Consider the following 14,802-nt stretch of genomic DNA (forward strand, 5'->3'; position numbering starts at 1 on the left):
AGCAAAAAGAGAGAGAGGCCCAGGTCTCCCAATCCTACTCAAGGGCACATTCCACTATCCTAAAGACCTTCTCCTAGGCTTCTGCTCTAAAGAAACCACTGTCTCCCAACAGTCACACCTTAGGGTCCAAGCCTACAGACACATGGGCCTTTGAAAGTATTCAACATCCACACTACAGTACACATCATCCTGGCTGTGAGATTCGGCCACACTGTGCCAGATGCTATAATTTGTTTTTGTGGCTGAATATTATTCCACACAGCTTTAACCTGCTACATGCAAACCTGCCATAAACAGGTGTGTACACATCATATGTTATAGTTCTGAAACAGAGGGTCAAAGACTTTGGTGTACTGCCCCTGGACTCTAAATTCAACCCCTGTGATGGTGCGCAGGATGTATATCAATATCATCATTGGACCCAAATTCTCCAGGCAACAGGGACCAGTCAGGAGCATCTGGAAGCCCTTAGTGACTCGGTGACTGACTGACTTCCATCACTGTGGATGGCACTGCTCTCATTCCTCATGTAGCTGGTGTCCCTTCACTGTATACAGAACTTTGGGAAGTGGCTCTGAGTTCTATGATCTCCTCTGCAGATGGCTGGCCTTTGTTCAATTGACGTTCAGTTACCAGACTTACACAGACTGCTTTCCAAGATGTTAGAGCCACCCAGGTGACTCCTGAGTGCCATTCAGCCTTCTGCCTCCATCTCCCCTGCAAGGCTTCCAGTGGGCTTATATTGAACCTGCGCTGGGTGTATCTAGGGCAAGCTTACTATAAATTGAAGTCCTTCCTCAAGTAAATAAATAAACGAGGAGGCCCACACATGCTGGCTGGATCCATTGCTGCTCCGTGCTGCTTATTTTCTAGAATTCCAGCCATGTGGCAGCCTAGGCCTGGGTGAAGTCCAATGATGCACACCCTTGAATATTTCTTTGTCTTAGTTCACAGGACCCTGAGACTGAGCTGCTGGGATATGAGAGCAATGGTTACCTCCAGGCTCTGTCTTGTAGCCTACATGGCAGATGAGGCCAGGAGGGCACGGGCATTACCAAGGGGCTGCCAGGCTGCCAGCCAACAAGAAGAGCTACGTTTCCCTAGTGACCAGAGGCACTGAACATCTTCTCTCGTAATGATTGGCTTTCGTAGATCTCTGGAGAAAGGTCTAGTCAAGTCCTTGACCCAGTTTAATTTGAGCTATTTATCTTTTTGTGTCAAGTTTTGAGAGTTCTTTATAGATTGTGAGCACAAGTCCTTTACAGATGCATGACTTGAAAGTTTTTCTTCTAGTCTATAGGTTGTTTTTCAGTCTCTTAACAGTATTGTTCACCGTGTTTTTCCAGCAGGGTGGAGGACACTGCAGCTCCAGCAGCTCCAAGACTGTGAGACTCCCTTGACCCAGTCTCTTAAAAAGTAACATTAACAATATAAACTAAGTTTTTAACTTTGGTGTAACCCAGTGTGTACATATTCATCTGGAACGTCATGCTGTTTTACATTGACTGGTCCCAGTCACAGTCATACTTGCCTGTTACCCATTTGTATATCTGATTTTTAGCAATTTTTTTTTCCGGAGCTGAAGACAGAACCCAGGGCCTTGCACTTGCTAGGCAAGCGCTCTACCACTGAGCTAAATTCCCAATCCTCTAGCAATGTTTTTATTTATTCTTTGAGAAAAATTTTTTGGCTTTTTAAGACAATCTCACTCTAGGCTGCTAGAGTAGTACTGGGACTCACTATGTAGACCAGGCTAGCCTGGAATTCATAGAGATCTGCCTGCCTCTGCCTCTCAAGTGCTGAAATTAAAGGTGTGTGACACTATGCCTGGCTTATTCTTTGAAAACTTTATACAATATGTTTTGATCATATTCACCCCTCTGCCTCAACTTCTTCTAGATTCTTCCCCTCTTCTCTATCCACCCAACTTAATGAACTCTTACGTTCTCTCTCTCTCTCTCTCTCTCTCTCTCCTCTCTCTCTCTCTCTCTCCTTTTCTCTCTCTCTCCTCTCCCTCTCCCTCTCCCTCTCCCTCTCCCTCTCCCTCTCCCTCTCCCTCTCCTCTCTCTCTCTCTGAAAAACAAACAACAACAAAACCTGAGTCTAGTTCGTATTGGCCAACTACTCCCAGGCTCTGGAGTGTCTGGAGTATGGTCTATATTCAAGGTATCACTTCATTGAGAAAACTGACTTTCATTCTCCTAGCAACAACCAAATGTTAACAGTGCCTTACCAAGGGTGGACTACATGCCAACCTCTCATCCTCGATACTTGAATTTTGCCTGGCTTGAATTTACACAGGTCTGTAACCTGGAAACTATGACAGTCTTTGAAGGCTGTCACAGTCTTTGTGAGTTCATATGGGCAGCTGCCCGATTGTGTTTTGAAAACATTGTTTCCTTGAAGCCATCCACCACCTCTTGCTCTTACAATCTTTCTGCCACTACTTCCACATGGATCCCTGAGCCTTGTCCTGAGAGGTGTGACACAAACATCCTATTTAAGGTTGAGCATTCTAAAATCTCTGTATGATGACCAGTTGTGGGTCTCTGTGATAATTGCCATCTACTGAAAGAAGAAGCTTCTCTGATGAGGGTTGAGCAAAGCACCAATATATGGGCATGTCATACGTCACTGAGAGTCATTTTATTGCTGTGTTCATTTAGCAGAATGATAGTAGTGTGTTTCACCCTAGGTCCATGTCCTATTCAGCCTTAGTTGTGTGGTTGATTTGTTTGTTTGTTGAGATAGGGTCTCACTGTGTGGTCCTGGCTGGCCTTGAACTCACAGAAATCTGCCTATCTCTGCCTCCTATTAAAGGAGTATGCTACCATGCCTAGTTTGTAGTTGATTTTTGTATGAGGTGTAGATCAAAGTTTTTTGGATTTTTTAGTTTGTGGGGGTTTGTTTGTTTGCTTGCTTTGTTTTTGTTTTTGTTTTCTTTTGGATGGCCACTCCTCTCAGCACCATTTGTTGAAAAGACGACACTTACCTAGTCAGATAGCACACCCCTATGAATGATCCCGTAACTCAGACTATGGGCAAGAGGATAGCAAGTCTGAGGCTAGTCTGAATTGCATCATAAACCCTATCTCAAAAAAGAGGGGGGAAAAGATTCTATTTTCTCCATTGAATTGCTCCCATGGCTTTCTTAGAGCACACTTAAAGACATTTATCAGGCTTTTTCTACACTCTCCATCTGGTTTCATTGACTGATAGATTTTTGTTCTCACCAACACCTTCACTATCTTGCTAATAAGGTAGTATTTGGAAGAACACTGTGTAAAAAAAATGGACCCTTACACACACACACACACACACACACACACACACACACACACCATATTTAAAAATCACAGAGGAGCCAATGAGATGACTCAGCAGGTACAACACTTGAAATTTGACAATACAAGTCTGATGGCCTGAGTTCGATCCTTGGAATCCTCCCTAAGGTAGAACCAACTCCACATATGCACCATGTTCATGGCAGCAGTATTCCTAACAGCCAGAAGATGAAACAACTTGAATATCCATCAACAGATTGAGCTGTATTTATATACAGTTAAATATATGTAGCCATTAAAAGAAATGAATTTCTGACACTTACTACAATGTGGATGAATCTTGGAAACATTTTGCTGAGACACAAAAGTCACACTGTGTCTGAAATATTCAGACAGAGCAGTTTGGAGGCTGGGGTGTTAAAACTCTCTGTCTGAGCCCTTTTTTTCTCTTCCCAGATATGACAGTGGGCAGGTTTGGAGAGACTTCTCTTGTTCAGGCAATCCTGAACAAGTGCTCAGAGCTAGAATCCAGAGGCCTATAGACACAACCCATGTAGAAACCAGAGACTTACAGTTCTAGGCTCTCAGTTTGGAGGTTTATGGCTCTGGGCTTTACTCACCATTAGCCTGGTGTTTGGTAGCTTTGTAACCCTCTGCTTCCAGAAGTTAAATGGCTGCAGCAGGTAGCAATACAGTGGCACTAGGTGGCATCTTCTAGTGTGACAGCTGTCACACAGGCCTTGAGTGTTGGACTCATAGCTCCACAGCAAGCATTATACCTCTAGCCTAGGGTGTCAGTATAGGGTCTAGCTTTTGGTCTAGGATATCTGAGACCCTGGGCCCTGAAGACTTTCTGGAATGCCTGCAGCCACCCAGGCATTCTCTCCTTTCTGCCCTGTTCATCTTCAGTTCCTACCCTCTCTTAACTAGCTTTTACTTTCAACATCTTTCACAGTCTCTACCACCTCGTTCTCATTGTTTCTACCCTAATCGTTCTCTTGAACTCTTCTGCTAACACTCATCACAGTAAATGCCGTCACCAGCCACCCTCGGCTACAGCCACCTCTGCCACTGCCTTTGCACTGTTTCCAGCTCAGCTCTCTCCACCAATGGCGATCAAAAGTAGGTCAGAAAAACCACCAGAGAGAAGCATTTGGTTGGGCCCTGCGTTGTAACACCAGGGGGCAGCAAAAGAGGGCATCTCCCTGCCAGCCTACAAAATGAGCAGACAGTCTGCACCTAGGGCCTCAGAAGGGTTCTGGCCAGGGTGTGTGCACCAATCACAACATTCCTTCATGCAAATAAAAGACTGAGTCTGTATCATTTCCAAGATTATGCTGGGACACCAGGAGACGTGTCCACTTTGAGTCCCCGTGCAAAAGTCTAGCATCCTCCTCCTCACAGGATCTTAATCGTTTTCCACTTCTGACCCCTTTTCTTTTCTGTTTTTTTGAGACAGGGTTTCTCTACGCAGCCCTGGCTGTCCTGGAACTCGCTCTATAGACCAGGCTGGCCTCGAACTCACAGAGATCTGCCTGGCTCTGCCTCCCAAGTGCTGGGATTAAAGGCATGTGACACCAGTGCCCGGCTTGTGACCCCTTTTCATCTGAGAAATTTTATGTATCCCTTGGGATATAAGTATATGAAATAAGTATATAAATCAAATGGTCATTGATAATAAATAATAAAAAATGTTAGAAGTTTATATAACTTTACCATTTATTTATATAATATATAATTTTACCATTTATTAAGGAAAAAGCAAATTTTACTACTTATGAGATGAGTGTGCCTATTTGTTTTTACTTAAAGAATTAAATTTCTACCAAATATTGATACTGCAGGACACAGCATCTTCAACAGTTTTCAGAACTGATCAACATTTTGATTTTATAATCTTCAGTGCTTTGCTTAGCATGGCGCTCCACATAAATACATGGCACAAATGATAGAAGTGTGTATAGAGCTATTTCAGAGATTGTTGGTAAAGATACTTTTGACCGTGAAGCAGGACCTGACTTTAATTCCCACGTGGCAGAAAGAGAGAATTGGCTGCCAAAGTTGTTTTCTGTCTTCTGACTGTGACACAAGTGTGTACACATACAAAATAAATTAATGTAATAAAAACATATATAAGCTAGTTTATTTCTCTTAAAGAACTTTTTTATATTTATGTAGTGTGCATATGTGCAAATGTGTGTGCTCATGAGTGTCATGGATTGCTTGTGGAGGTCAGAGGTCAGGAGCTGGTCCTCTCCCACCACGTGTTATCTGAGGATGGAACTCAACTTGTCATGTTTGGCACCAAGCACCTATATCCACTGAGCACCTCTCTCTGCCTTCTAAAGAACTGTTTAAATATTTATTTTTATTTCTGTATGTGTGTGTATGAATCTGTGCCAGATGGTTATGCTTGTGATAGTTCCCTACTGAAGGACTACACTTCCCAGCTTCCCTTGCAGACTACTGGCTGCATCCCATCTTCTTCTGTAGGAATTTTGGTAATCCAAACACCTGACAAAGATACCCCTTCACCATGAGTAAACATAGTCCTGTCTAAGGTCAGACCAAGTCTCTCTTTCTTCCCACCTTCCATCTTTTTACAGTTGCCTTTTAATAATCTAAGATAATGGTGTTGAAAATTGAGATGGGAAATTTAAGCCTACTAGTGTAGATGAAGTTTTCTTGGTCCTGCCTGGCCCACGGTCAGGACAAATCTCTCTCACCCACCAGTCCCGCAGCCAAGTAAACACAGAGAGACTTACATTACTTATAAACTGTATGACTGTGGCAGGCTTCTTGCTATCCAGTTTTTATATCTTAAATTAACCCATATATATAAGATATATATATACACATACCTTGCCACGTGGCTCATGGCTTACCAGTATCTTACATCATGCTTCCTCTGTGTCTGGCTGGCAACTCCTGACTCAGCCTTTCAGTTCCCAGAATTCTCCTCTCTCCTTGTCCTGCCTATACTTCCTGCCTGGCTACTGGCCAATCAACACTTTATTTATCAATCAATCAGAGCAACACATTCACAGCATCCCCAGCATACTAGTGCCTCAAGCTCACTCATGGACAAACCTCCCTGGCTGTCATATGCTCCTTAGACCTGGGTCTAAGAGGTCCAGATGGGGCCACCAGTTTCTCTCAAGCAACCTTTTCTTCTCTCTCTCTCTCTCTCTCTCTCTCTCTCTCTCTCTCTCTCTCTCCCTCTCTCTCTCTCTCTCTCTCCTTTCCTCCCTCCCTCCCTTTCTGTACTTTCTCTCTCTCCTTACTGTAATATTTGACCAGACTATGCATGCAACATAGTAAGACACTGGGAAAAGGTAATCTGTTGGACCTAACTCAGAGGCACCCTAATTAGGTCTGGGAGCTGGTGGAGCTTTCTTCTCTCTTAAGACCTGATCAGCTGAAGGCACAGGGACTTGCCACTGGCTGCAGGAACTACTTCCACTGGCCCTGTGGTTTCTTAGTCCTAGAATTTTAACAGTCGGGGACACCCCCTTACTTTTCAGGCATATTTGGTCATTTCTAGACTTGGAGGACACTCTAAGCAACTGAAGATTGATCCCTGTTTTTGCCTTTGTCCCTCATCTACTCAAAAATTCTGTAAAATTAAAACCAGCAACTCTCCTTCACATTTCAATGAAAATCTGGCCTCAATATACATTAGATGAATGGCCACTGCAGGCCCAAGTTCAGAACTTTCAATTTTTAATATCTAACCCAATTTAAATAATACCATAAGATGAAATGGTGGCATGGTCTGAAGCCCCATAAAACTCCCAGCTCATTTAAATCATTCTTAAGGCTCTGGCTTACAACCACACCCAGAGCAAGACAGCCCACCATTTCTGGGCCTGCAAACTTCTATCTATTCCTAACTGAGCTAGCACAGAACTCTTGCTAAGCCCTTTGGGGCCCCACCACATGGGCAATACTACTTACTAAGACACTTGCTCCTCTCTGTAGGTGGAAGTTTCTGTTCCCTCCCCAGTCTCTCCCAAGGAACCACTCAGAGGCTTAATAGTAATTATAAATGCTAAACCAATAGCTCAGGTGTGTTACTAGCTAACTCTTACATTTAAATTAACCCATATGAACTCACTACCCTAAAATTAAGAGTCTTAGGCTCTACCAACTGAGTTAGCTGGATATTTACAATTAATATCAAGCCTCTGTGTGGTTATTTGGGAGTGGCTGCTGGAACAGGAAAATTCTGCCTACATCTCTCTCTCTATTGGAACCCTCACTTTTCCAAAAGCCACACTGGTGCACAAGGAACCTTCCTCACCTTACCAGGCCCCTATCATGTGAAAAGGGATGTCTCTCCTCTGTGATTTTGGACATTTCTATCTGACAAGTCTCTCAGTCTTCTTGGGGACATCCAAGATTGAAATTCTTGTTACTACAACGTTATCCCCTCTGTTCCTTCATGGTTTCTCTCAGATCCTTCCTGGAACTTCCTCATCTCCCCATAGGAGCTGCATAATAAGTTCCACAGCTTTTCTACATGCTCCTGGTTCTGCAACCCTTTCCTTGCCCCATTCCCTGAGAGCTACCTACTCTGTCTCTCCTTGTGCCCTCCTGGACCTGTACATTGTGAGTTTCCTTGCCTCCCCCTAGAAGCTGCCTGATAAGTCCCACAGCTTCCTTAAGTCTTTCTGGGCCTCAGCTCCTCCTGGAAGTCCTGCACTTTCTCTATGCCCTCGTGACTTCTGACATATTGTCACTCTCCCTCAGGTGGAGTTCCTACTTGTTCCTCCTTGTCCCTTATGGCTACACTGTTCTCTGCCTCTTAGCTGCCTAACCCTCTCTATGGCAGAGTTCTTTTAGTGACCCTTCCTCCTTTTCTCCTTGGACTCAATTCCTTTCTCAGACTCAGAGATTTTTCTTAAAGCTTACTGTCTTACGGAAAACAACTTGGCTTCAGTAGAGCTTGATGGCCGAAGATGGCACACTTGAGTTCCAAATTCTCACAGACTGTTACAGCTCCTACCACTTCACAAACAAATGATCCCAAAGCCTCTTATTGTAAGGTTTACAACTTTCCACTCTTAAATCTTTTATCTCTGTGATTTCTCTGTGCTCTGAACTCAAGAAATCATTTAAAATTATTGTGTAAACAGTCTTTACCTCAGAATTTGTAAAATCGTTGGGTGTGGTTAAAGAATCGATAAAATCTGTAACAAAATTTAGCTTAAAACTTTTAATAAACCAGGTGGTGGTGGTGCATAACTTTAGTCTCAGCACTCAGGAGGCATAAGCAGGCAAATCTCTTTGAGTTCAAGGACATCCTGGTCTACAAAGTGAGTTCCAGGACAGCCAGTGCTGTTACAGAGAAACCCTGGCTCAAAAAAAATTATAACAAAAGGCTTATAGTTAAAGCCTATACATAGGAATTTTAATTTGTTACAATATCCTATATATGTGATTCAACTCTGGTTTAGAATATACTGTATATGGCTGGGTGGTAGTGGCACACGTCTTTTATCCCAGCACTCAGGAGGCAGAGGCAGGCAGATCTCTGTGAGTTCAAGGTCAGCCTGGTCTACAAAGCAAGTTCCAGCACAGCCAGGACTGTTATACAGAGAAACTCTGTCTTGAAAAACAAAACAAAACAGAACAAAACAAAAAAGATAGATAGATAGATAGATAGATAGATAGATAGATAGATAGATAGATAGATAGATAGATAGATAGATAGATAGATAGATACTGTACATGTATATATAAAATGTATTCAACTCTGGTTAAAAAATAGATCTACCAGGAAAACATGTTTTAAACAGCAACCATGTGACTTACCTCCATCTTGGCTGATGACCTCATCAAGACAGAAGTAACCACGTGACTAGCAGAGCATATGCCTTGTGACTTCACCATCTTAAGATGACTACATGGCATAAAGCAACAATTATAAAACTTCTCAATCCTACTGAGCCCTTAGTTGTCATTGTATCTCTTTTTAGAATAAGGAAGCAACAACAAGTCTCCAAAATAATTTGGATTGGTATGGATTTTTGTATGATGATAAAAATTTAAGGTTGTAAAGATTAACAAAATCTGATTTAAGATGTATGTCTAACTACTTGTGTCTTTACTAACTATTTAACACCAAGCTTTTGGAAAATTTAGATAAGTTAACAACACATTTTGATAAATAACATATAATTTGATAAGTAAAATTTATAAATTCCTAAGGTCTACTCAGATTCAGAGTCTAGTTTCTTTGTCTTTTTATTAAGCTTTATCTATTTGGATAAACTAAGTCATACAAAAAAACCCTGTGATATTCTATAATGGTGCACTATAATTAAAAGTGTTTTTTATACTAAAAGTGCTTCAATTCAATATTCAATAAAATATTTTTTAAGGCTAAACCTAACAGGGATAAAATGTAAAGTCCTAATCTTATAAAAAAAAACCTACTAACTTATTATAAGCTGTTAAAGATAATTAAGATATGCAAGTTAATAGTCAGTCGCCTTATAAATAATCAAATTCTTTAATGTGTTCAGAACTATACTTGTTGTCATGCTAAATACTAATGTAATTAATTATAGGAATAAGATTTATTTAGCCTTATATATATATTCTCAAAGTTAAGCCTAAAATAAGTAACTAAAAACAAGCAAAGTTTGTTTAGTTTAGATATACTTAATAGATAATGGTCCTCAAAACTTTTCAGAGATCTGATGAATATGATACTTAAGGCTTTTAATGGAAGGGAGAAGTAAGAAAAGATAGAAAAGGCTCTCTGTGATAGAGAGAAGTGCCAGCTCCTGGTAGCAGCCCTAAGATCTCCTCCAAAGAAGATGTTGGGACACAGAAGAACCCCACCTGGAGCTTGCTTTAAATGTGGCAAAGGTGGCCGCTGGGTGAAAACGCCTTCCACCTTGCCCACCCCCAGGACCCTGTCCAAACTGTGGACAAGCAAGACACTGGGGAACTGATCGCCCCACTCTGTCTAGACACGGTAAACCAGCCCCCCAAGTCCCTCCTCCACAGGAAAAGTCTGACAGATCTTCTGGACCTGGTGGCTGAAGACGGACGTTGCCCTGGGACTTCTGCCCCAACAACATCAAGATTACCATGGAGGAACCTAGGGTGGCTATCTAGGCAGCCAGTAAGTCTGTCATTTTTAACAGATTGAAGAGTTGCTTGGTCTATGCTTCCTGCTTACTCTGGTGAAATTTCTCCTTCTCAGGTCTCTGATGGTGCTGACAACTAGACCAACGACAGCTTTGTCAGGTTAACAGCAGAAGCACACCAGCTGCTCCCTCAAGGCTGCTTCTCAGTTCTCTTCGTATTTAAAAATCAGGTCTCGAACCTCTCTTCCCCAGAGCTACTAGATCTCTGTCAGTTCTGAAGGTCTAAGAAAGTGTTTTAAGGTATATTTTAAAAAATGAAAAATGCCTCAGATTTTTTTCCCTCTCTATGCTATTGTTATATTAAGACTTCAGAAGTTCAGAATTTTAATAATCAATAAAGTTCTGATAAACTATTAATCTAGCTCTGGTAAAGTACTGTTAATATTATCACAGTTACAAGTTCAAAATTTCAAATTCCCTTTGATTGTCTTCTAAGTATAGATTTAAAAACTGCTTCTCATTATATCTCTTGTTAATCCCACCAGTTGAGAATAAAGCTACTACCACCATTTAAAGCCAAATTTGAAGCAAGCTTTAATTAAAAACTGGCCAGGTGGATGAGCTCTGGCCAGGTCCATCTCTGGGTTTCCAGAGTCATGGTTTTCAGGGGCTTAAAAGGCGAAACCCGAAATTCACATTTCCCCTCAGGTCCAATCAGGGGCAAGTGTACATCCTGATGTATTTCCTGCCCATGAACTTCCATCCTGCATGTGATCAAGCACATTCAGTGCAGAGGGTTCAAACAAGCTTGTTTAGGGGAGTGAAAATAATTGACTGTTATCTCACATAAACAACAGCCTCCAGCATTTCAGGAACTATCTGTTCTGGGTCAAGGGGCTTACAGATCAGAGGCATTTTTGTTTCAAGGATCTCTTAGGCATAGTAATTAAAACTTAAAATGCAACTTTGGTTCTCACACTCTGTCCAATCTATATATCCATCCCTCTGGAAAGAGTGTTCATGCTTTTAACCAGAAATCATTTTTGGGTTCCCAAGCTTTCACTGCCTTTCCTGCTATGTGGATTTCAGTACAGATTACAAACAGTGGGAATGCTAACATGTCTAAAACTTTATCTCTTTTCCTTAAAAAAAAATTTCTTTTTTGTGAGGGCAGGTTTTCGGGACATGGTTTCTCTATGTAGCCCTGGCTGTCCTAAAACTTGGGCCCAGAACTGCCCCCTCTGACAAAGGCCCTCCTCAGCAGAAAGCAGCTGTGACACTCAATGTGAATATGCATGGTCCTACCTCAGGTCAGACCAAGCCTCTCTGTCTGCCTTCCATTTCTCTAGAGCTGTTTTTTTAATAATCTAACAGTTTAGAGGTCAGAGAGGATTTAGATCTCCTGGGTCTGGAATTATAGGAAGTTGTGGGCTGCCCAACATGGGTGCTGGGAACCAAACTCTGGTCCTCGAAAAGAACAGAAATCAGTCTTATCTGCTGAATCACCTCTCCAACCCAAGAATTGTGTTGTTTATTTGTTTGCTGAGATTGTAAGGCAGTTTTATGAAGCATGCTGCTTAATTTAGGAACTAGCGGAGCTTTAGTAGTTAACCTGAAGGGCACACACATTCTGACCCCATGTAAACACAGTTTGTTGTTTTGACATCTCCTTTGAGATGTCCCTAGAACAGGCATTATTTCTACAATTTTGAGTTTACCAGTTGTGTTGAAACTGCTTGAAGGATTTCAGGGTGAGGGGCTTCTTTCCCTACCTGTGTTCTCATAGAGTCTTTCTTGTCTCTAACCTGCCCCAACTATCCCTAACAGCTGTTTTTAAAGTCAAGCATTCTAAAGCAATACAATCCATAAATTCGCTGATTTGATATGTACATGCTAAGAAATGACAGTACGAAAATTATAAGTCTTCCATTGTTTGCATCCTCAGAACTTAATAAAAGCTGGGCAGGCATGGCAGTCACTTAGCCCAGCACTTAAGAGTCAGAAACAAAAGATCCCTGAAGCAAGCTGGTTAACTAGAATAGCCAGAATTGACCAGCTCAGCTCCAGAAGCACACGCAAACACAGACATATACATAAAAACTACTTGGTTTTTTTACTCCAAATAAAATAATTGGTTTTTAACATATATAAAATTTGACCTCAGTATTTAAAATTGGAGCAGCACAGTTCTCTATATTCTACTTTAGTGATTTTAATTTCTCTTACCAACTTGACTTGAGCATCTGCTTGTTTCTGTCTTTAAAACACCTGACTGATTTTCTTTGGGAGTGCATGAAACCTGTAAATCATCTTGGAAGGGTTGGCATCACACACTTGTGATCTCTATGTTGGGGTTGCAGTGACAGGTAAATCCCTGGTGCTGGCTGACCAGCTAGCCTAGCCTAATCAGTGAAACCCAAGTCTCACCAAGACACTGTCTCTAGATAGAGCTCTCTCTCTCTCTCTCTCTCTCTCTCTCTCTCTCTCTCTCTCTCTGTGTGTGTGTGTGTGTGTGTGTGTGTGTGTGTGTGTGTGTGTGTGTGTGTGTTAGACAGAGTGTCTCTGTGTAACAGCCCTGGCTGTCCTGGAATTCACTTGGTGGACCAGGCTGGTTTTGAACTCATAGAGATCTGCCTGCCTCTGCCTCCTGAGTGCTGAGATTAAAGGTAAGCACCACCACTGCCTGGCCAACATTTCTCTTTTTGAAGACAGTGGACAAATTCTGAAGAATGACATCTACACACACACACACACACACACACACACACACACACACACACACACACTTTTTTTTCTGCTTCTAACTAGATGTTGCTGGTATCTCTAAGCACATTGATCTTTGTGTGTTGACTTTGTGTCTTGCAATCTTGCTGCCCTCACATATTTGTCCAATTATCTTCTTCATAGATTCCTTGAGCCCCTCTACAAAAACAATCACTTTCGTAGACTTCTTGTGGGTATGGAGTAATTGCGGTGAGAGTGAAGAGTCCCATCCTGCAACCAGGCCAATGCAAGTCTGGCTGTCAAAACTTTATCCACACTCCTTACTAGACTGAAGATGTTCCTTTCTGGTTCTACTTGGTGGAGAGTATTTGTCATGAATTGACATTGGATTTCATCCAGCCCTGACTCTCCATTATTTTGTAAGTGTTCATAGTTGCTTGTTGATGCACTTTTTGACAATCATTGCTTTAAAGTCTTTGTGAGATAATTGCAACATCTGTGTAGTCTCAGAGCCAGTGTTGGCTGCTTGTCACTTCCTGTGTGAACTGGAATTTTCCTGGTTCCTTTCTGCTGAGTTAGCAGGATAAAATCCAAAGATTTTATTCTGTAGTTCAGCATTTTTGATGAATAAATATCTTTGGTTGAAATCCAGAGCACTAGGCTATATGTGGTGGCACATGCCTATAATCCTAGCACTCAGAGGTAGAGGTAGAAAGAACAGGAGTTCAAGGTCATCCATGGCTTTAGAACAAGTTAGAGGCTAGCCTGGGCTACATGAGTTCCTGTCTCAAAAGAAGAAAGAAAGGAAAGAGAATCTAGAACACTGAAGTGGATGTTTGGGACAGTCTTGCTCAGGTTAACCATTGTATTTAGGGGACATAGTTTGTAGATTTCCCAGCCTTTATTACTGGAAATATTTTTTGCAAGTGTATGTGTTGGTGGTGTGTGTGTGTATGTCACATACACCACACACTGTGGTGGCTTGAAAGAAAATGGTCCCCAAAGGGAATGGCACTATTAGGAGGTGTGGCTTTATTGCAGTGGGTGTGACTTTGTTGGAGGAAGTGTGTCACTGTGGAAGTGGGCTTTGAGGTCTCATGTATGCTCAAGCCACACCCAGTGTTTCAGACCACTTCCTGTTGCCTGTGAGTCAAGAAGTAAGAACTCTCAGCTCCTTCTCTAGTGCCATGTCTGCCTTCATGCTACCTTGCTTCCCTCCGTGACAATAATGGACTAAACCTCTGAACTGCAAGCAAACCACCACAAATTCAATGTTTTCCTTTATAAGAGTTGCTGTGGTCATGATGTCACTTCACAGCAACAGAAACTCTAACTAAGGCACACACACATACAAATACAAGTTACCATTGTGTGGGTACAGGTTTTGTGTGTGTGTGTGTGTGTGTGTGTGTGTGTGTGTGTGTGTGTGTGTACGCTAGCAATGGATGTGCCTGCAAGTCCAGAGGTTGATGTAGATGTCTTCCTTGCTCATTCCCACCTTATGTCTTGAAGCAGGGTTTTTCACTTAAAACCAGAGCTTGCACATTCAAGGTAGTATAGCTAGCTAGCTTGTTCTAAGGATACTGTTTCCACATCCTGTGATTACAGGTAGGCTACCACACTCACCTGCATTATGTGGGTCCTAGAAATCACCAAACTCTGGTCCTCAGGCTTATGTTGCAAGTACTTTA

The sequence above is a fragment of the Peromyscus leucopus genome, chromosome 4 (assembly GCF_004664715.2).
Source record: "Peromyscus leucopus breed LL Stock chromosome 4, UCI_PerLeu_2.1, whole genome shotgun sequence".
In the NCBI taxonomy this organism is placed as follows: Eukaryota; Metazoa; Chordata; class Mammalia; order Rodentia; family Cricetidae; genus Peromyscus; species Peromyscus leucopus.